Raw genomic sequence first — 23,739 nt, forward strand, 5'->3', positions numbered from 1 at the left:
TCTGCAGTGGGTTAGCCCTGCTGATTTGTGTCCAGTGGCACTCTGTAGTATTGCCCCATATTAAACTTCCATATAGCGAGGAGTTAATGAAAAGTGAGATTTGTCCTATCCTCTTTTCTATACTTGCTGTTTTCTAGGAAGGTTTTTCATTTCCAAGCCTGGTCTCAAGCAAAAAAATTGCTCTCCTAAGTTCTGTGGTGTTCTGATACTTTTTGTTCTTATCTTGTCTCACTTTCTTCTTGCCTTCTGGAAATACAGCATCTGAACCCAAGTGCAATTAATAGCAAATAAATTTAGACTTGGAAAAAATCTTCACATGAAACTGGGGAAAGAAGAGCACTCATCTCCTGTGATATACTTCTGACAAAGTATAATTAAAATATTTTCATGCTGGCTTGCCTGCTCCGTCTGCCTTTCATGAATGATGAATTCTATCAAGCTATTATTTGTCTACACATTGTGTGAGGAAGGATTAAACCACTGAAGTGTTCAATATCAGTAAATGATCTGGAACTCCATAAAAACATCAATTATTATGCAGTTAAAGACATCTCAGAGGTCTCTCAGGAAGCTGGTGTTTTGTCCTCATTCCTCTGGTGATGGAGAGTGAGGATGGCTGTCTCCAGGGACAAGGCATGTGCAACTAAAATGTAAGATACAAGACTGTGCAGAAAGGAGGGGGATTTTCTCAGTTATTTATTAGGATATAGTAGAAGAAAAATGAAGCCTAAGTCAGTGCAGAAAAAGGTGCTTTACTTATATCTCAGAAAAGATGGGCTCCTCTGCCTAAGCCCCTCCATTTTGGGCTGACACGGTGCAATGGTGCCACGTCCTGAGGTCAAAAACCTTTGAGGATTTCTGGTGAAGCAATCAAAAAGACTGTAACTGTGGGATTCACATTCTCTGAACCTGAGAGAAGCAGTCAGAGAAGAAGATAAAAGAATGATCAAACCAATTCTTATCTCATTGGCTGCGTTTGTGCCAAAGTAGAATGCAATATGGAGACTATTTACCCAAAGTGATGGTGTTTTGTTTCCTTGGCCTATCAGGGCCAAGTGTGTGTGTGTGGGGACTGTCAGCTGACAGTCATGAGATTGTGGGCAGTTGAGTTGAGTTGAGTTGAGATGAGTGCTTGTGCAGATTCAGTTTAGATGTAGTGTAATATAGTATAGAATAATACAGTATAATAAAGCAATTAATTAGCCTTCTGATATCCGTGGAGTCAGATGCATCATTTTCTCTCCCTCATGTTGGGGTTGCCTTGCTTTCCAATATGTAATTCAATATGGAATTAATTTGAATGTATTTGTGCTTGGTTGAGAGGTAGGCAGCCTGAAAACATATTGACTAAAAAACAAATCCCTGCTCAAAGCCCCACTGTCACTTTTTCTTTTTAGTGGTAGGGTTCTGCTAACTTCGATATAGCTGTGCCAATTTAGAGCCAAAGAGGATCTGAAATATCAATCAGGCACCGTTCCCAAAGTCTTTCTCCTAAACAAAAAGTTTGAACTAAAGCAAATAATATATTTGCAGTGTAGAGATTGCATATAAGCCTCAATGAAATTATGATATACAAAAAATACTGCTGGTGACCTTAAATTACACAACAAAATGACAGAGGACATCTAAAAATTAATTCTAACTCATTAAATGCATTGCTCACTTAATGAATGATTCATGATTCGTATTGCTCAAGTTGCCAAACATTACCTCAAATTATAGATTGGGCACATCCTGTCAGCAGTATTAATAATTGCAATTATGTCAGTGTAAGTACCTTCAGATACAAAAGCCAATACATTATCTTCTCCAAGCCTTCCTGCCTCACCCTCAGAGCAGGAGGGTCCCTGAAGCACATAGGAGCACATTTTATTTTTTAAAATAACACCATACTTGGGAGATCTAAAGGTCTAACAAAAGCTGAAAGATGTTCATGTTCAGAGTTGATCTCGGTACAGCTTGTGATAGCCAAGTAGAGTTGGACCATGAAAACACAGGACTTGCCCAGTGAGTTTCTAATCTTTCCCCTGCTTGTGTCCATTAGAGCTTCAAATCTTATCAGCTATTTAGGAAGCTCCTAAACAAACAGCAGGATGAATAGCTGTAACTAGGAAAAAAAAAAAAAAAAGACAAAAAAAGTCTGTGTAAGTTGTACTGCTTAGAAATTGTGGTGGAAATCCAGCCACAGAATGCCATCTCCCTCTGCAAGACTACATACTCTTGCAGACTTGTATGATGAAGGTTTTACATGTACTTTTTGTGAATGTACACCTTCAGTCCTGTTTAAATGATAGTGAGACCACAAACCACTCTTGTGGCAGTGAGCTCTGCAGCCACACGTGCAGCATGTGAAAATCCAGCTCCTTGTACCAGATTCACACCTGTGGACTTTCAGATTTCTCTAAAGTGCCCTATTTGAGAGGAATGGGGCAAAATAAGCTTTGAGTTCAACTTCTATCTGACACAGAGTGCACTTCATGTGATTACTGCATCCTCTCCTTTTTCTCTTCAAGCTAGACAGTGGCAGTCTCTGATGTCTCAGTAGGCCAGCTAAATTAACCTTAGCAGAGACAGAAGAGGTAAAAGACCTTTCTATCTGAAATGTTCAGAGAGAGGAATCTTAACCCAGGATAGTCTTTATACAGCTTGGAACCACTTGCTTAGAATACTTTGTGGTAAATACTGGAATGAAGCTTTTCTTTCCCTTGCAGTGAAATTGTTTATTTATTTAGTTACCTACTTCTTGGAAAATACACAGCATTTAAGGTAACTTTTGAGCTAATAAAAACCATAATTGTACCAGGATATGAAAAGATGGATGTAAATTGGTTATGGATCTTTTATAGCAGGGAATTTTTCATGACTCAACAGAAAAACAAGAAGCAGGAAATCTATTTCTATAGTGAAGCACAGAAAGTCTCTGCCTGCTGTAGTGACAGGATTAGAAGATATAAATATTGTGGAGTCGTCAAAGCATCTGTTTAGGATTTCAGATTAACTAGGTGGTTTGACTGGAGTTTCTATAATGTGTTAACCGGAAAGGTTTATTGAACTTTCTAGAGGTAGACATGATTTACTTTCTTTAAGTGCAAAAAAAATCAAGGCAATCTTTCTTCATGCTGAAAGATTGCAGAGGGTAAAGTCACTTTGCTGCTTATTGAAGTAGATACTGAACTGCCATCACTATATTCACTGACCTTTTGTCTCAGTTTGAATCAGGGTGAGAAATTGAGCAGCTGCTTTCATATAAATTACCACTATAATCTTCTACAATAACATGCTTGAATTTTTCTCATTTCTTTTTTTCCCCCCTCACCTCATGAAACAGCTTTTTCCTTCCCCAGTGAGTGTTCCTACACTAGAGGAGTACCAACAAATTTACACTGCTTGGTTTACTCGTGGGTAAATTCCATTTCCCTGAATCTTCCCTCTGTTATAGTGCCACTCACTACACACTGCTTAGATTGTACCATATCTCTTATTCTCAACCCTGAATCTCTCTGATATTGCCCTGGCATCTCAGATAAATGATGCCTAGCTGTCTGACATATTCCAAGGAAGGCATTTGTGGGCTGTCCAGTTGCAATCATCTATTCCACAGCAATGATACAAAAAAAGGCAAAAACATTATGGGGGAACCCTTGTATTTTTGTGAGACAGTATATTTGCCATGAGTGGGCCACAGCTGGATCTCTCCAGCCCCAAGAGAACATGGATATAGGCAGGTTTGTCTTGTAACCCAGCACAAGATGAATGGGCAGCATTAGGGGAATGACAGGAACAGCAGAACACAATAAAAAGCAGCAGCTCATGAGGGAGGCTGGCTGGTCAACTTTATTGCCATGCTCTTTGCTTCCCTCATTGCAATTATAACATCCTTGGCTGTTGTTTTTTTCCACATCAGGTTGCACAATAATTTGTGGAGGAGAGATGAGACAAAGATGAGATATTGAAAGACTCCCTAAGAATAAACTGGATAACAAAGAATAAGTGGCACAATTCTTTGGCAGGATGGGGGTTCATGCTCCCCTCAGCTGCAGCTGAGATGCTTGGGTTGGAGACTAAGAGAGAGCAGAGAGAGAGATTTCAGGTGCCTGATTCAGAGATCTGAAAAGCCAAATGACTGTGAGAGAACCTCCCCATCCTCATTCACTGAAGAGCTGAAGGTGAGTCTGCTAACTTAGGTGCCCTTGTTAAACATCAGCTTCTATAGGTGTGAAAACTCTCCTTCACTGTTCTGTAGTAATTAATCAGTAAATCTGTAACCACCACCAGAAGCCAGGTATTGAACTGCACTCTGACACATCCTGTGTGTCCTGATACTGGCATGGCTTTTATTCCTATCCAATATATTCTGGATATTCTTTTATTCCTCTCCAATATTCTTAGCAGAAATCTAGTAATTTTTTCTATTGAATATTATAAGATTTGCCAGGAAATCAAAAAATAATAGTTAAAAAATTATACCCCTCTGAGTACCCATACTTTGAATTCTTTCACGGAATTCAAAATAGGTATCATAATGTACAATTTCTTGTGAGGCATGTGAAAACTGTGATTTTCTTTAAAGCTGTGAGCTTCTCCATTTAAAGCACACTTTCAAGTGGTATTTCAATTATCTGTGATGCCATGAAAGAATGAAATCATCTAAGTATCATAAAGAAGATTTTTTCTGGATTCAAGACAGCCTTTAGAAAGTTTGCATGAGTGTTTTCAGAAGGAACAGCCAAACATAAGGAGACTTACTCTGTAGCCAAAGGGTAACCCTCTGACAAGACCTTTCTTCAACACCTTCTAAGCACCAAAGCCCTTCAGGTCTCAGAACTTTCTCTTAAATTTCCTGAATGTCTACAACACTGGAGGTAAAGATTAGCAGGAAAATAAAATACCCGGCAGAATGTTTTTCAGAAGTTTGTTCCAGAAGGAAAGACACTTTCTCCAAGTAGAAAAGAAAATTAGCATGAGAAAAATGCCACTTTGAAAGCAGCCCTGCAGAGTCATCAAAACTTAAATAACTTATCTTTGTTAATCTCCTGGGAGCACAGCAAACGACAGAACAGAGAGAGACAGAGCACAGCTTAGTGGATACAAGTGATGGAAAACACTGTGGTATGCATCAAACAATCTTTAGAGGAGAAAATGTGTTTGGAATATTTTCAGCACTTTCATTTCAAATGGCATCAGAGAACCAGTTAGGGAAAAGGATGAGTTAATGAGTCAGAATGTATAGATATTCCAGGGAGTTTTTCTGTCACTAGATTCACTGACAGAAATTTTAAAGCAAAAGAGAGGTGGTTATGATGACACAGTCTGTCTGGTATCCATGAGGCAATAATATATAACACTTGGCAATATTATGTCTTTCCAGATTAGTTTAATATATAAAGAGCTTGATGACAGTTGGAGGTGGTGGGCTTCTTTTTTATTCTTGCTATTTTTGGTGAAACTACTGAAAACCTTTCAGGCCCTTGCCAGATTTTATTATTAGAGCTGGGGCTGTAATAATACTAATAACTTGCTTATTTATGGTTTCACTGAATGTAGGAATGGAATAAGGATTCACTTACCTTCGGCACACAAAGATGAAAGAGAGGGGGAATTATAAGAATGAGTCACTTATCATTTAGCAGTCTCATTTGAGCCAGTTCTACCAGGCTTCCACCAACTTCATGGTATCATTTCAAGGCTTTGATCCAGGTTTTAGCTCAGCTCCGCTGCATTTAAATGAATCCTCTTATCTTCCCTTTTTCCTTTCTTAGACACTGCTTTCTCCTTTCTCTTTGAGCATTGTTGTAGCTCTCCCTTAGCCAAAGCTCTGTGTGTTTATGTGGAAATGCCTGCCATCAGTGATGTGCCCCAAAATCCCACCACTTCCCAGCAACACAGGCTCTGTGTAAAAATGTGCTTTAAAAAACCCCAGTGCTCGCCTGGTTCATTTCCTGTAAACAGACAAGAAAATGAAAAGGTGAACAAGCCTCCAGGTGTCCTCCATGCCTTGAACTGTGGCAAGCCATGAAGTTATAGACCAGCTCTGATGTCTTGGCCTGCCTGTTGATTCCAGAATTGCTCTGAGGTGAGTGAGACATCACCTGTAGATCTTTGAGCTCTGAGTTTCAAAATAAATGGAAAATGAGAAAAAAAAAATGGATAGACAGGAGACTTTGAGGTCAGGGATGATGTGCTGTGCCACACATGCCTTTGAGGTCAGGGATGATGTGCTGTGCCCATTTTCCAGGGATGGACAATGATTGCAGAAAAGTTCAATCTAAGTCATTGTTTTATGCCAAAACCCTGTTCCTTCAAAAGCTCTGTGTTATCATGTGCAATATCATAATCACTTCTAATGTAACAGTTCTGCCACAACACATCCTTCTACTTTTATTTTTCATACTCAAGTATTTTGCAAAGTATATTTCTGATATGGCAGTCAAAAAACTGAGAATGCTGATCTGGCTGGGTTGTAATTAGAGCTGGACTAATTATAGGGGTAACTTCACAGAGCATCAGTGAACTGACTATTCTTTAAATGGACTGAACCTCTATACCCTCATCCTCTTCAGCAATGGATGAACAACAGAACCTCCAAGTTAACAGCAGAAATAATGACCCAAAGAGTCTGGCTACCTTCCTACAAGCCTTTGAGTTTGAACTGTATGTGGTTGGCACACTTGATACTTCTGTGCTGAGCCTTTACGCTGGAAAATGAATCTCAGCTGCATCATCATTGCAGACTCCATTCATGTCAGGGTTATTATGCTCAGAGAGGAAGCAGCTGCTCCTTCCAGACCTGCATGCTTGGGATCAGAGATGGACAGCTGTCACCATCACCAGTAAAAGCAATTTGGAGGGGAGGCAAAAGATATGTATCACATAATGGAGATGGAAAGACTTAATGCTGTGTGATCCTGCTATTCCACAGTTCTGCCAGGACCTGCTAAAACAGGCATTTCTCTTGCTTATGAACAAGGCAGCACTTGTTTGGCAGACAGTGCAGGGCTTGAGACCTCCTCATGTGATTCATTACAAAAGCTACGTGAACTTGTGGTAGGGCAAGAACAGAAATATGGGGTAGGGGCAAACATGGAGCCTGATTCACTCGTGCTTCACTGTTAATGATTCCACTGATTCCATTTTGCCTTGGAATGAGCTGAGGTATGCACCTGTGGTGAAATTTTGCCAGCATACAGCTTTGCTCTCATTAAACCTTTCTCCAGGAAAATGCTGTAATCAGGGCAGATTTTTAAGATCTGATCTTTACTCCTCAAGCTGTTCTCTGTGGGCCCTTGCATCCATCCTCAGGGTCTCTCTCAGACCAGCTGCAAAGACTGCCTAGTGGTCAACAACAGGTCAGAGCTGTAGAAATCAGCAATGGGGCAAGGGGGCTCTCTTTCAGATTCCCTGGGTCATCTCAGCTTCAGCTCCTGGGAAGCAGCAGATTGCAAACTGCAGGCAGGTGACTCCTTTTGGACAAACTTTAGGGCATTTAATTCTGGTGCAGAGCAGATGCTGACTTAGAGTAAGAAGCCAAGCACTTGCATGATGCTGGTTCCTTTTTGTCTCCATTGTGCTTTTCTCACAGACTGTTTTCTGCACGATCATGTGGGTTGTTTTCATCATGTCTGATTCCATATTAAACAAAGGTATTCGTGTTCCTGCTTTCCTGATCCAGAATACCTTGGAACTTCATGGCATATGCTAGAATCACAGAAATGTATATTAATTCATGTGAATACAGCCTCAGGAAGTCTCCACTCCAATTTCATACTCAAAGTGGGGTCAGTGTTGAGCTCAGACAAGTTTGCTCTGGGTTTTATCTGTTGTGTCTTCAAAAACTTCCAAGGATGGAGTCTGTACACAAATCTGTGTCCACTGCTTTGCTGGTGTCATAGTGAAATTCTTTTTCTTTCAATGTCATCAAAACCTTTTGTCTTCTTTCTTTCACCCTCCCACTATACACCACTATAAAAAGACTGGCTCCATCTTCTCACTAGATTCCCTGTAGGTATTGGCAGGCTGCTACCACAGCCATCTCTTCCTCAGGCTACACACTCTCACTGTCCTCAGCCTTCTCTCGCAGGTCCCGTGCTTCACTCTGTCTGACAGGACATCCCTTGTCATTGATCTTGGACATATCAATGCTCTCAAACTACTTTCCAAGATGCACCAGTTACTGAACTAAAGAATTTTTTTAAAAATTAAAAGTTTCTATATCAGAGATACTTCTGATCTGCTGGACACAGACATCCCTGGACATGCCCTCTGTTTCATGGCCGATGGAAAATCAGGTGATATCCAAAGCAATGGTTAAGAGCCACTGCCCCTGAAGTGGTAAAACTTAGGAGGATCAGGGCAGCAAGCAATGTGAATAGAAAGAGGAAACACCATTTTTATCCCAGTGGTGATTCTTATCCCCAGCCTTGCTGCCCTAGGGAATCCTGTACCACTTCAGCTGCTCTGTGTGGGTTCAGTGACTGAACTGAAAGAACCAATCTTCTGTCCAACAGTTCTCTAAGAAATTTCCTGTAGTCTCCATTGATTTTCTTTTGAGAGGGAGACATATATAGAGCATTGCTTTTTGCTTTCCTTTTACACAGAGAGAGCTTTAATTAGTGGCCTTTGTGTTAAACTGTTAGATGTGGCCGCCTGTGGTATCTTGAGGTTATTCACATTTGTAAGTGTTTTTAAATGTTGGGTCTAAGCCACCCAGAGATTTTACAGCAGGGGGAAATATTCAGTTGCCTTGAAGTTTTTCCATTACCTTAAACCACAGGAGTGGCATATCGGTGCTACAGAAAAGCAGTATTTGTACTAAAAGTCTTGTACTAATGTTTCTACTGGAGGAAACTTTTTTTTAGGAGGTGGGAGGACAAATATGGGGGAGTTCAACTTGTTTTGCTGTTATTTATTTGTTCCTTTGTCTTATTCACTTAATGGACAAGACATGAGTAAAAATAGTGATGACTTATGTCTATTTTGTTTTGTTCACTTGAACAAAAAGTCTGAACACTTGCCCATGGCAGTCATATAATTTCCTTACTCTCCTCCTGTTTGTACTATGATGACCTTGTCTTTGCCTTTGTCATCCCATCCCATGACATCCCAGTAGCTCTTCTCACTGCAGCTTCTCCCAGAGTTTGAATTTCCAATTTATAAAGGAAACCTGTTGGCCACATCTCCTCCTCAGAATAGATGAATGAAAAAGAAGGTATTTTATTCCTCAGTTGTTCTGCTGATTATCCAATCATCATAGGACAATTATACTCTTTTTTTTATGACGATTCTAGTGGTCTCTGCCATTTACACAGTCCTTTTATCAGGTAAGGCTCCATGTTACTTTAGGAACTTACAATAGTCATATCCATGAAGATCCATTTGGACATAAACAGGATGGGTGAACTGCAGCAGGTGCCTAAAAGTAGGGGAGCACTGTCCAGAAAATACACCTGGAAAAGCAGCCTGCAAAGCAGAGCTGTGTACCTGCAGCTCCAGAACATCAGAAACTCATTAGGTTCCAAACCTGAACCCAATGTTATACTTTGCAGATTTGTTTTTCAAGATATATATGCCAATAACCTGGCAACAGTCACAGCCCCAGATAGTTTTGCATGGCCATGTGCTAAAGAGAGAAAAGAGAAATATTGTCCTTCAGAAGAAGGAAATGCTTGGTTGGGCACTCTTAATGTTACAAATGGGTACTGAAGTCAGAGTTTTCTCCTAAGTGATGAATAGCAAGGGTGAATCCAGGACAGTTTACAGCAGGGAAGAGAAGAATATGTTTCTGGATCTAATAAAACAATGAACTAGGACTAGTCCCCAGACACCAATCCTGTTTCTTGCCTATTTCATAGAAAAGTCATGAGCCTACCAAAAGCAACAGAAATTTTGCCATTGGCATACACAGGGCTTTTGACCTATTGATTTTTTTTCAGAGCAATTTACCATGAGATTTCAGGCTCTGAAATTGGAGTGTGGATGAGTAATGTAGCTTGTACAGTGGAGCCCTGCTCTCAGCAATCTCTGAAGTCAGGCTTCCAGGGCCAGTGCTGATGTGTGGAATTTCACAGCTCAATCCAGGAACACTCTCTAATATCCTCCCAGTGATTGCTGTTTTGTCGACCAGCCTGATATTTAATTAATTCTAAACCTGCACAAAAGTAGTGTGTGTGCAGAGCAGATGAAGTGAATCTAGCACAAGCAAATATTATCTGTGTATTTTTGTCAGGAATAGATAGCTCTGTTAGCTACAGAGGGAGCTCAGATTAATTCTGTGAATCTCAAACCCAAACAATATAGAGAAGCGACATAAAAACACTGTGCATTCCATGGGTGTGCACTTTCTAACAGAAACACTGGTTATTGTTGATTAACACACATAATTTTGATCATATTGGATTTATTTTTCTTTGTCTAATATTCACAGTTCGGCCCAAACCCCTTGTGCACACAATGACAAGAAAAACAGACAAAGAGGAAAAAATGCAATGCAGATCTAGCATGTTGAGAAATATATTAGTAAAGAATGAAAAAGATAGGAAATAATGAAACTACAGCAGAGCATAAATATGTATTCTATACATATACACATGGAGAGAGATTATGCTTTGAAGGCATTATGAGCTTTTGATTTTCTATCTATTGCAGAACAGACCCATTTTAAGGAAGCAGGAAAAATGATAACTTGAATTGTGATTACCTCTAACAAAATTTTGTGTTTGCTGGAGTGGTTGCAGTCATTCTTGGTGAAAAGAATTGTGATTTGTCCTCCTATTTTATTGTCAAATAAAAATACGAGGACAAAGGAGAAAAAAAATCTAAGGTGAAGTACTAAACTACTTGACATTCCCCATCATTAATAGTACTACTTTTGTCAGTTTGCTTATAAGTGTCAAAACAGCTTCATGAAATTTCTTTTCAGACAGAGAAAAATCTCAAATGTGTCTTGTCACTTCCTGCATAGAGCCTTGCAAAACCAAAACTTCTGGCACACTTATTCAAATTCATTGCAAAAGCTTTATTTTTATCCTGACCCTAACAAAGACAGGTAGAATGAACCACTTCCTGACCACAGAAGGACAGTGTGCATCACAAGATTTAGAAAGAGAAGCTAGGAAATGCATGATTTTTTCCTCTTTTTACTACATTTTCTTTATGCTCATCCAGATACCAGAACAAGTTGCATCACCATTTACTTGCTCTCAAACATTACCCAGTACTGAAAGAACAAAAAGTATCACAAGTCATGTGCTGCAGGGTCATAACAAATTTGCTAGAATGCCTGAAACACAAATTTCTGTTTGAAGTCCATGTGTGTTTACATGGGAGCTGAAGTCATATTGACTCTGGTTTTCACCAGACAAATAGCATCAGATTCTCACTACCTGATGTAGAGAAACAACCCCCCTTCACCTGTGAGGATTACAAGGCAACATGAAGAGATTCTTCCAGAGAAAGTGTAAGAGTTCATCTCTCCTAATCTCTCTGCCATACCTGTATTTGAAAATAGCTTTGAACTGTGTTCTTATGTTCAGTTATATGCAGGTTGTGCAGAGGCATGGGGGTATGAATTTAGTAAATCACAAGATTCGTTTCTCTTCTTACCAGATATAATTAAATTATTTGTGAATTCCATCCTTTGGATGCTTGATTCTCTTTGCAAAGGTGATGCAGTGCAAATGTGCTATCATTGAAATGCTTTTGGTGGGGTTAAGAAAGCACACTATCCCTTGAATTACAAGGTCTGAGATCTACAAACTTTATACAATTAGGAAGAGAATAAACGCCTATGTCAGTGGTAGGTGGGTTGGATAGGATTTGTTTAGGAGGACCAGAATCATTATGAGTGGATACAAAATTATGAAAGATCTCTGTGAATAAAATTTACATTTTTAAATGCTCTTTTACAAAATAGTAAATGTACAGAAGCAGATAATTGAATTTTAAATTACGTTTTCCAACCCTAACATTAGAAAGATTAAGAGGTTAAACATTAACCTGACTGTAAATCCCTCCACTATGTCTTTCTACAAATAAGAGTGTCTGCATTTTAATTATTTGGTGTTGTTCAGTGCCTCGAACATTCAATGGGATTGCATTGCATGTCACAACAGATCAAGAGCAGAGCAACAAACAGATCCAAACTAATTAAAAACTGGAAAAAAAAAAAAAAGTCTAATCCTACTTTAATATAGTTTTATACATACTAAAAAAACCAAAAACCAAACCCAAACAAAAAAAAATGCTTTAGAAATTTCATTAAAGACATTCAGGACTTTATCTATGTGGAGGACACTGATGTTGTAGGTAACATGTTTACAGCCTTAAAAAGTATTGAATTTAGAACTGAACCTCATTTACACTAGGCAACAAGAAAATGTCATGATAGTGATTTGCCTACAGCCTGAAAGGGCACCAGGAGCCCTCAGAGATTTTTCTGTTTACTCTGTGACTGGGTCTGCAGCAGGGAGCAGCAGTGCTTTAGCATGTGCTACTGCTGGAAGGGCTAAAATGAAAAACGGGGGGTCACTGTCTTGGACATCAGCTTGACCCAAGGAGCCTGCTTAGAGAATGGAAAGTCATTTGCCTGCTCTTTGACCAGCCCACTCTAAGATGAAAGCATCACACAGCTGTTTTCCTTCTCACTGCCAGGGTTTTCTTGTGGTTTTTGTATAGAAAGAATGGAAAAATAACCCACTGAGAAGCAGTTATACCAAAACGTCTTAAGCCTGTTATATCATGAACAGAAAAAAAGGGACAAGCAGACAATCTTTTTCTTTTTTTTTCCCTTTTCCCTGCAAACATTTCCTTTCAGCTGCCCCTTTGAAGTCACAGGCTTACAGCGTGAGTGACTGAGAGCAAGGAGCTGTGAAATGAGCCTTTGAGCCACCGATCTCTCAAAGAGTTTCACAAGGAGAGTACGAGTGGGGAACACGACATCTGTGAATCAGTGTGGGCTCACTGAGGCTTCCTGCAGCCTCTGACTCTGAGACAGGCACAGAGACACAGATCTCAGCAGGGGAAAATCACCTCCCATCCTCATCCCACCTTCCCACCTGGGTTATCTCACTTCCCCTCTGGACAGTGGCTGGGTTGGTGTGACCAGCTTATGAGGAAATAAGTACATACTAAGTACACTGGAATTTCTGATTATGGAAGAAGACTATAATTTTTTGGAAAAAATAATTTCTATCCTTTTCTTTGAAGAGGTTATGTAAGCCAAGTCTCAGTTAATGGCAGTGGATTTGAGAACTTAAATATTTGAATGACAGTTGAGGTGAGATTTCAGAACTTCAAGTCACTTCAGTGTTTCCACAATACTGCTCAAAGTGCAAGGCTTGAAGAAAGGTTACCCTATCTCTCTGTGGCCTGTCGTGGGATAATACAGACAGGTACTGTAACTGGGGTCAGTGAGGAATTCTGACTAAAAACAGGCATTAAGGGGTGACAATTTGAATAGCCTGTGTGAATGCTCTTGCACAAGAACTCTTTTTCTTGCCTTCTTCTAATCAACTTCTTATTATTCATGCCTCAGTCTTGTTCCTATTTTTCTCTCTCACATGCACCCCATTTATTATTTTCTCTTGCCCCACATCCTTGTATGTCTTTCTCTAGGTATGCTCCTGTGCTCTTCAGGTAGGTTTGTGCTGTGTGGAGGCACGTTGCAATGCAGCAATCACTGCTGCCCTTGCATGGCACAGTGGAAGGGATTTAATCTCCAACATGACACTTCAGGACACAGCAGATTGATGGAGGAGATTGTTCCCTAGGAATGCTGCTAGATACTATTCCTATTTAATTTTACTTCCTGTAAGTTTGCTTTACCACAAAGCCCCGATTTAAAGAGTTGTTATGCAAAGATGGATTTAATTTCAGAGAAGTGGACCACTGCAGAAGAATAGGGTAAAGTGAGACCCCAGAAAATGAAATATATTAGTCAGTAGTCTTTTTTCCTTAGACATGTGTGCTGTGGAAAGGTGGTCTGAGATGTAGAAGCAGAAACAGGAAACTTGCAGGCAGTAACAGATAAGTCTGCCAAAGGACAGAGAGTAATGCACAACATAACTGTGGAATTTCAGGACTGTCACAAAAAGAGTTTGAGATCCTCAACACCACAAATGGCAGAAGAGCTGATTTTTCAGCAAGTCATTATACCAACAGTTGTGATGAAGCTGACACGGTGCTTCTGCCACAACGTAAAAGAGGTTCCCATGTGGTAAATACAATGACACGGTCTCTGAATTTCAAAATCAACCTCTTTCTCTCTTTTAATTAAAAACTCATATTTGAAATTTAATGGAATGTGCAAGGGACATCAAATACATTCATCACCATCGTTCAGAGGAAATTTTGTGTCACACAGACTTCATTGCTAAAGTAACAAAGTGAGTTTGTGAAGTTTACAGATCTGTGCACAAAGTAATGGCCTGCTCTTCTCCATCCCGTGCTAGTAAATTCCCCTCAGGTTTTTAATTTTTTTGGCTTCAAATAATCCAGTTTATCCTTTCTCAAACCCTGTGTTTCAAATGTTCCCATTATTTTATTTTTGGTCAATACTCAAGAGTGGTCAAATTCTGATGCAAACAGACTTTACAACATCTCCTTAAAAGCCAAAACATGCAGAGAGCTTGAGAGTATTTGCTTATGAATTTTAGTCTACCTGGCCCAGTGATGATTAATATAATTTTCACAGCAGGTACATGGTCAGAGACAAGTCCCTCAGTTTCCTATTACTAAGTTAAGCTTGCTAAACATGACATTATTTTTTAACAGAGGCTTGGTGAATTAATGCAAAGCTAAGGTATTTTACCTTGCTAAGGGTAGCTGCAGCATGTTAGTACCAATATCTGGACCCATGCATCAGAGCCAGCTCTAGACACAGATTTGTTAAACCTGTAATAGAGTCAAAACACAATTAGTCTGTAGCTATAGTCTCTGTAATTAAAGTTGGTAGCAGTCATATAGTGAAACACAGCACAGAGACTTAGGGAACCTACCCTAATGCAGCAGCTAGTACTAAGTAAGGTACTAAATAAATCTTTCCTTTCTTTGGCAAGGACTATGTGATCTTTGAGGTTCGCTGTTCAAAAAAGGAGAGATGATTGTGCAGACCCACACTAAACAATCACGATTGTGATCAACATATTTATAATTAGCTATAGCAAACACTTTATTTTAGATTTTTAAATGTTGTTATGAGTATTTTATTAGGCATTGCCTCTCTTTCCATCTTTCACAAACTTTTCTCAGACTGCAGAATGAGCTTGGAAATATAGATTTAGAAATCTATATTTAGAAATTTAGATATCACTGCTTTCTGGTAAGGAAATGACCTAATTAAGTTCCTTCAGTATTTCACTGCTTCAAATGCAGTCTGCATCAATACAGGCATTAAAAAAATAGCTGCCCTCTCAGAAACAAGTTTGAACTTCTGTTCAATATATGCTTAAATCCTTGCAAAGAATTTGAGCCATTCCCTATTGTATCTGAGTCACCATTCTTTCCTGTGCTTTTAATCTACATCCTAGGTAAGCTATTAATTAAGATGGAATATGTGTAAAAAGCCCCAGAATTTATGGAGACAGATTTTCAGGCTCTTGAGAATTTCATGTAAGACTGACCATGATGGTGTTCAAAAGAATATTAAAAGCATTTGCTGAGTAAAAAATAAGGTAGTTTCCAAGGCAGATTTGAGGATTATCTGATAGATATTTGTGAGTGAATAAGAAAATCCCATGCAAAAGGCAGGTACTTACACCATTTACAACCTTGGGAAAAGGAAAGATTTTCTTTAGTTTCAGTAAGAGTCTCTTTGGGCTCTCATATGTTAATATTCCTGTCAGAAGCCCTACTCTGACTCTGTCTGATGAACAGAGTGAGAGTCTCCATGGGTTTATTCATGATCCCAAAAGGACTTCTTATGTCTTGGAGGGATTTGCAGATATTCACGGAAATATCACAGAACCTTTTTTGGACTCACTGGCAGGTTGAGGGGGTTAATCCATGGTTCCTTGAGAGACCCTCCCTGTACTGAACTGCAGTTCTCTGGGGTTTTTTCATGACCAATATTCCTACAGGCTCTTGCAAAAAAAAAAAAAAAAAAAATTAAGCCAGGAAAGAAAGACTAGAAAGCCTGAGGTTTGGGTTTGTTTTTTGGAGGTTTTGTTTGTTTGTTTGTTTGGTTTTGGTGGGTTTTTTTGGTTGGTTTTGTTGGGGTTTTTTTTGGGTTTTTTTTTTTTTTTTTGTCTAGGGAGGTTGGTTGGTGGGTTGGTCTAGGCGGGGATTTTTTAGGTTTTTTGTTTGTATGTTAAGTTGGTTTTAGTCAGCCTTCTGATCCCTCTCCTCTTTCACCAGCTTCACCACTTGTCAGTCAGGGACTTTGAGGAGCTCTCATAACATTTCTGTGTTTAACAGCACAGGTGTGATAGGTGATCTGAGGATAATGGAGTACTGTGCCTCCAATTTGTGCTGGGCTGCAGAGGGACTATTTAACTCTCACCACACTTTTCCTTCAGAAGAGATATCCTTGAACCCAATGATCTTCAATTCAATCTGAACAGAAGCCTCAGTAACTCTTCTGCTGACACAACCTTTCTCATGGCTGAGGATAGGTACAATTTTATTCTGAGTTCTAGCATGACTATTTTAACTAAAGTGCTTGAAGAAGATAGTTATAGTCAGATAAAACTTGTTTGGTTAATGGGTGTGAGGAGCTTCAGTAAACTTCCAGCAGCAGTGGTGCAGCACAAGGCAGAAAGGAGAAGTCAGTTCCCGAAATCTGTCACTTTGATGTCCCTTTTATATCTCTCCTCTAACCTCTGCCAGCAGAAATCAGTATAGGTGCACTGATGAAATGTGTGTGCCCCCAGTTTTTACCTTTTGATGACATTATCCACTCTTTCAACCCATTTATGGTGCTCTATGAAACAACTTTTTGAGTTGGGTCATGCCCAAATTGTGACTAAACAATGGTGGTTGCAGTGAATGAATTCAGGCCTTAGCACATGTTTCTGTGCACTGGCTGCCCCAGTCTAACTGGATCACAAAATATTGTGATTTGGAAGGACCCACAAGGATCAACAAGTCCTGCTCTTAAGTGAATGGTCCATCCAGGGACCAAAACCACAACTGTGGTGCTATCAGAACCATGCTCTGACTGACAGAGCTTATCCCAGGTCATATACTTCTTCATCCAGACTGCTTGCTCCAGGAATATTCAACTGTAATGGCTTCAGCTTTTTGTCAAATTATATCTCTTCTCATTGATTATATTAAAATTTAAATTGCAATAAAATGTGGATCTCCTCTGCCTGAGAGTTTAAAAAGTTTTTAAAATATTTTTAAGCCATTCTACTGCTGGAAATGACTGTTTTATGTGGCAGCTGCTTATCTGTGCCTCTAGATGGAGATCCTATCCATTTAACTCAGCCCTCTAGAGAAAGCTGTGGGATGCTTCCATTTTGCCTTTCATACTCCAAAGAATAATTATTTCTTTTTTCTCTGATTTCTCTGGATTATAAATTTATTTTGATTTTAGAAAATAGATATATTTTACAGCTTACTTGAAAAAAAAAACCCCAAACATAACAAAACATAAAAAATGCTCTTCTCTAGCTTTCAACAGCAAGAGCATCCCTAACTATTTACTTTGCCTCAAATGTAATGCTGAAACCTTCTGCTTTAATATTACCATTCTGAAAACTCCCTCTACTGTGCAAGCACAAGCTGAGGTGCACAGGATTGCAGGTGGGACTCAGAAGGAATTACATGGACCATTGTACTCAGTCACTTTTGTCATATGGATTAATCTCATGGTTCCACAAGAACAGAGAGGAAAACCTTCTATAGCTTCACCAAGAGAATTGGTTATTTTCTCACTAGTTTTGGACCAAGTTTTTTTATTATAATCCTAGCAAGAATAAGGAGGCATGTATTCACATTATCATATTATTATTAGAGAAAATATCTTCTCTATTCCAGGAGATAAAAATCTCTTTTTGTGGATCAAAACCAGTTAGACTGAGCCATGTGTATTAAGCATATTTTTCAGGTTTGCCCAGTGCAGTAGGATGCAAAGTTTAGCTTGTAATGGTATCAGCTGCCCAAAGACAGAATGCAAATTCTTGATTACACAGGTCCCAAAAATCAAAAACATATCTGCAGCCAAACCTATACTGACAGTAAGGTAATATTTCATGTGCCTTAGTACCAATGGGTGACTATCACAACAGTGGCAATAGTAATAACAGTACCAATATATTAAAAATACTTTGTTATCAGATCTTTGAGGAAAAATTACCTTTTAAATTTTTATTTATTTCCCAAAACTAGAGAGATTATTGTTTGTTTGGTTGGGGTTTTTTTACCATGCTGTCTACACTTCTACTTGTGTTATATTTAATATCAACAAGTTGGGCTCATGACACTATATTTACTTCTATGTAGTTTTTCTATGTTCCCTACAGTTTTAGCCTGCAAGAGCAGCAGTGTGCAAGTTGCAGTTTACAGCTTTACAAACCCTCAGACCCCAACGTGCCCTGAGGCAGCATTTTGGTGCCAGCATTGACACCTACCCATTTACAGTCCCCTGCTGCTTTTGGAGGAATATTTTCATTTTTGCCTTGTTTCAATTGTTGCTTGTGGCACACTGTTGGTTTGTTTTTTTCATATTTTCTGACTCTGATCTACTTGCTGTTTCAAGATCTGTGCAGAAATTTTTAATTTTGCCCCTAGGCATCCTTCATAATTAGATGGGGAAAAGTAGATCCAAGCAGGCCCACACAATATCTTTTTTGTAGGACATGTGTTGATTGAGATAAACAAAAGTGCATGAAAATGAAAAAAAAAAAAAAAACAGACCACACCAAGACAGTAACACTTAGCAAAGATGATTCTAGTTTCAAAAGGATTGCAGAAGATAATCCATGTGGTGAAGATTTTAGTCTTCAGGTGTTTGGGTATTTTCTGAAATGCATTTTTACCAGAATTCCAGACTATATATATATATATATATATTCTCTCTTAAAGTATGCAATAAATTCTGGCTAACAGACCTAGCATATTTATCACAGATTAAGGGATTTTATTTCTCTCTTTTTGTTTTCGCACTGTAAGTTTAAAATGGTACCAGGAAGAAATTTAGAATCAAAATCAATTCAGCTCAGGACAAATATAATTTCAGAAAAAAATAATTCCATTATTACTACAGCAAACATCAAATCTATTTTGCATAGGTTTGGGCTGAAGAGGAACTAGATTAAAAAAAGAAAGTTAAAGAGGTATATTTCCTTCTGCTTGAGACTTGGATGCTTAGATGTGCCCTCAGAATGGGAATGCACATACATTCTTGGGTAATCCTGTTTAAATCACAAATATAACTCTCAGGTGCTGATCATTTTTTGCCTCTTTCATGTCTTGACCTTTATATGGTTTCAGAGAATTCAAAGAAGACATTAAATCCTTTAAATTCAAATCCATAAAATTTAACTTGTCAAAATGCACAATACAGAAGAAGAGTTTGTCTAACAAACTCTGACAGGCGTGATGCATCAGCCATTTTTTTTCAATATACCAAACATTTCTGTAGTCTGTTTTGTGGCAGATGTTGGAGATATATTTTAAATTTAAAATTACAATGTTTGCTACAAAATTTGCCTGCACCAAATGGAAGTGTTCCTGTCAGGGTAAGTGGAAAGCACAACTCAGCAGGATGCAATGCTTAAGTATGCCCCAGCTCTGCCCTAAACTGTTGCCCAGTCAATAGAAGGGAATGATTTTCAGTACTGTGAGTTCTTCAGAGGGAGGAACTACTGCACTGGGAATGTTTCCTAAGTACATCTCAAATATCAAACAATGAATTATTTTATAGGTGGACTTCTTGGCTTTGTACATTTTCTGTGCAGTGATTATGGTGTTTCCACTCCAAAAAGTCACATATATTTTGAAATATATTTCAGAAAATTATCTCAGTTGCTTTTAAGGTCACAAGAGACATTCCTTGCCTTTTCTGGCTATTCTCTGTTCAGCAAGAATGCACTTAGTATAGAAGGATAAATTATGGTAGCCCATGGGAGTCAGTGCCATATTGTGCAACTCACACAAACACCCATGGGCCTGCAGAGGAGAGCTCTGTTTGTTCAAGAGTAAGATCTGGTATTTCTCACCCAGGAGGTCAGATTACCTTAAAATGCCTCTGCCCCGTAGGTCTGCCTGATGAATCACATCTGCTCCCATAACAGCAGCCTCTCCAGCAGGAGAGATGGGCTCTGTGGCAGGACAGAAACAGAAGCAGTGCACAGGCAGTCCTGCAGCCACGATGAGAAACAGAGCCCTCTCTGCGCACCCGGTGCCAACCTCTCAGAATCTCTGCTGCTCACAGTGACTCTGAGAGATGTACAAGCCTCTTTTTCCCAGCCTGGCAGTCGAAGAAGGAGTCAGGATTTTTCTGTTCTCATTCTCAAGGTTGTTTATTATTTTTTATCTGTAACATTCTTTCCCCGACCCGCCACAGGTCTGTCTGGCAGGTTGGGTTGAGGCACACTGACCATCTTTGGGGTGCTGTTATCTTTTTATACTAAAAACTACATGTACTTTATTTACCATAACTCCCCAATAACCTATCACCTATGTTAGACAGTGAGTTTCCACCTTAAACCAATCCAAAAGTGCCACCATCACAGCAGAAAATAGAGGCTAAGAAGAAGAAGGAGAAAGGCTGGACGCACCCAAATTCATCCATCTTGCCTCCTGAACCCCCATTCTAAAAACCCCAAAAATCTACTTTTCACCCCGTGACAGACTAACTATTATTCTACTTAAACTTTCTTGACTTGTAATTCTTCATATAAAGGTGGTAATTTGCTCCATGGATCAAAATCAAAGGCACAAGGGTCTTGGGCTCTGTGCCAAGGTCTCTGAGCCCCCTGGCAGGGGCTTGAGCCCTCCAGGGCAGCCAGAGGAATTCCCTGGGTTCCAACCCCAAACCTGCTGGAGCCAGGAGGAGGGAGCCCAGAGCATTGCAGGGGCTCTTGGGTTAGGGATCTTGCACACCTCTGCCTCTGCATGAGTTATTTTAGTGCCCTGAGCAGTGACCATGTATGTAAGTGGAAATCAGAATTGTCTCTCCAGCCCTACACCCTCTCATCAACATACACAGCAAAATAGGCTTCACTTTACAATCACACTGATGCAGGCAAAGGGAAGTTTTCACTGGAGCTGGTGACAGCAGATGTTCCCCTGTACCTCAGAAAGTTGTGACTGCCCTTGGAATTTGCAAAGCTACCAGCCTTCTTAAGGGCTGGAAAGTTTCGTGCAAAAAGAGGGAAGAGACTCCTTTGCTCTGCTTCCATTCATGTTAACACAATGAAATCCTATTCCTAGCAAGTAAGATTAGCTTTTAGCTTTCATCCATCTCCTTGCATCCCACAGATCCCCATAAAATCAGGGGAATTGTTACTGAATTGCCAATATTTCCAGTGAAAGTGGGTAAAAATTTCACCTGAAAAGACTCAGGAATAAAGTCAGCTGGGAAATGGTAATCTTGTTTCACAAGTTTCAAGTTTTTAAAATTAATTTTGTTCTTCAGTGGAATGAAAACAGAACTTCTGAACAGTTTTTCAAAAATATATTGTAGAGAAACACCTGTTTCCTTATAACAAAGCAAAATTTTTTCATCTCTAATCCACTCTCACTCATTTCCATTTTGCTCCCCCACTCACTTTCTGTCACCAGAGGTAGCTGCAGAGCACCAGATCATGAACCTTCTTCAGCTGATTTTTTTTTTTAATCAATACATCTCTATGCATGATTTTTCCTCTTCATTAAAAATGCATTCTGCTAAGAATGTTCATAAACAACTCTGCTTGGGAGGAATTCTTAGCTTGTCCCAAAAATTGATGCCTTATGCATCTAACTGGATAACCAGCTGCTCAGCTGTGAAGCTTTGGGAGAAAAATTGACTGGGAATTGCTGAAATGTCAGTCCTATGTATTAAAGGTGTCCTGTCAATGTTTTTGCACAGAGTAGAAATTCTGCTACATTCCACTCAGCCTAATCTTAATGTACAAACCACACACTTAACTGAAGCATTCCTCTTCCTCATTCTGTTATCTTGAACCGGATCTCAAGGATTTTAGTGTTGTACCTGTAAATAGATAGCTAGAAATAAATGTCTGTCAAGCCTTATGTTCCTCTATTTATTCATGTATTCACTTCAACATAGAATTGGCAAAAAAATTTTAGCTGTTTTTGACAGCAAAGGCAAATGCATGAGCCCCACCCTCTGCCAGTCGTATTTCTCTAAGTATAAATTTCAATATTACAAAGTTTCCTCAGACAAAAAACCTTTTACCCTGGTTTAGCATTTTGACTTTTCCACAGAGACAGGCTTGCTTATTTTTCCCAGAGTTCAGAAGGGGTTTTGCCACTGTGCTGACATTTTGCATCATCCTCTTTCTTTTGCATCTGGAAAAAAAAAGAGAAAAAAAAAAAAAAGTGCAGCTCTGAAATGACAGTAAAAATGCATTTTTCCTTTGAAGTGACATGGACTGCATATGTCTGTGCATCAGCAGGCTAGTCAGAGGGACCAGAGCAGAATTTTCTAATCCCTGGTACAGGGGAGCCATACATTGATGATTTCTTTGTCTTCCTTTGATTGTACCACCATGTTTAGAGACTTCTTCTTAAAGAAGTGATGCCTTATGCATGGGGGGGGGTGGGGGGAAACAGCAGAATATTGTAATTAGGAAAAAACTCTAACTTCCCTGTCACATCTGGCCTTCATGCTTCAATAATCCCTTGAGCACAGCTCATAAATAATGAGCACTCAGATGCTGTACAATTCTAATGCATTCTATTGACTTCCAGGGGATGCACAAAAGGAGAGAATATATCCTGGAGGCAAAAGCATACACTGTTTTCTTAGTTTTCTATCAAATGTGTATCACTAGCAATTTAATTACTATTTATTGAGCACTGCCAGTAGGGTATAAGGAGCACAAATAGAATTGCTATGTGTAAACAGAACTGATTTTTATCTTTTTCTTTATTTAGCATTACCCTGCTGTCTATTTCAGACCTTTTGTTTTAGCTTTATGTGATGCAGATTAAATAGATTGTGATTTGAAAAATAATGGGAAAAGTGCAATCAAGCAAGCATCAAAAGATAATACCATGTTTAAAAAAAACCCCAAACAAACAGCAATGCCTTATCAAGGTACAAATACTCAAAAGTAAGTAAAAAGTAACTTTAATCTTACTGAAATTGAAAAAAACTAGAAATCAAATATGTATGCAACTAACTAGATAGGTAAATGATCAACTGAGGTGAGTTTACAAACTTTGTTAAGTTCAACAGACCCACCCTATTTTGTTTATTGACAGACTAATTAGTTTGATGAAGTGACAAAATCTTTGTATGTGCTGCCTGAAAAAGGAACTGCAGGGTAAGAAAACTGGGGGGAGATATGATAAAAAACCATTCCATAAACCTCACAGAAGCATGCCCAGGTGGAAAATTAAAGACAGAAACAGAGATCTCCTTCCTGTGATCTGCCTCTCAGTAGATCACAGCTTCACTTTGGGTTATAAGAATATTACACACTCCAGTCCAGACTTTTTATTTGGAATAGAGTTTGAAATGAGCAAAGTGAACTATTTTTTTAGCAAGAAAGAAAATAATATGCAGGTTCAGTTCCAAAATATTCAAGTCAATATTAGTTTTTAAAAATAACAAAGAGAAAAATGCAT

At 39.1% G+C, this 23,739-nt stretch overlaps 1 protein-coding gene across 2 annotated transcripts in view; it reads left to right on the top strand.

The window, feature by feature from the left end:
• Positions 1-23,739, top strand: part of CHRM2 (cholinergic receptor muscarinic 2) — a 90,459-nt gene that overhangs the window by 57,751 nt on the left and 8,969 nt on the right. The window lies entirely within an intron of this gene.

This window comes from Agelaius phoeniceus, chromosome 5 (assembly GCF_051311805.1).
Source record: "Agelaius phoeniceus isolate bAgePho1 chromosome 5, bAgePho1.hap1, whole genome shotgun sequence".
Classification (NCBI taxonomy): Eukaryota; Metazoa; Chordata; class Aves; order Passeriformes; family Icteridae; genus Agelaius; species Agelaius phoeniceus.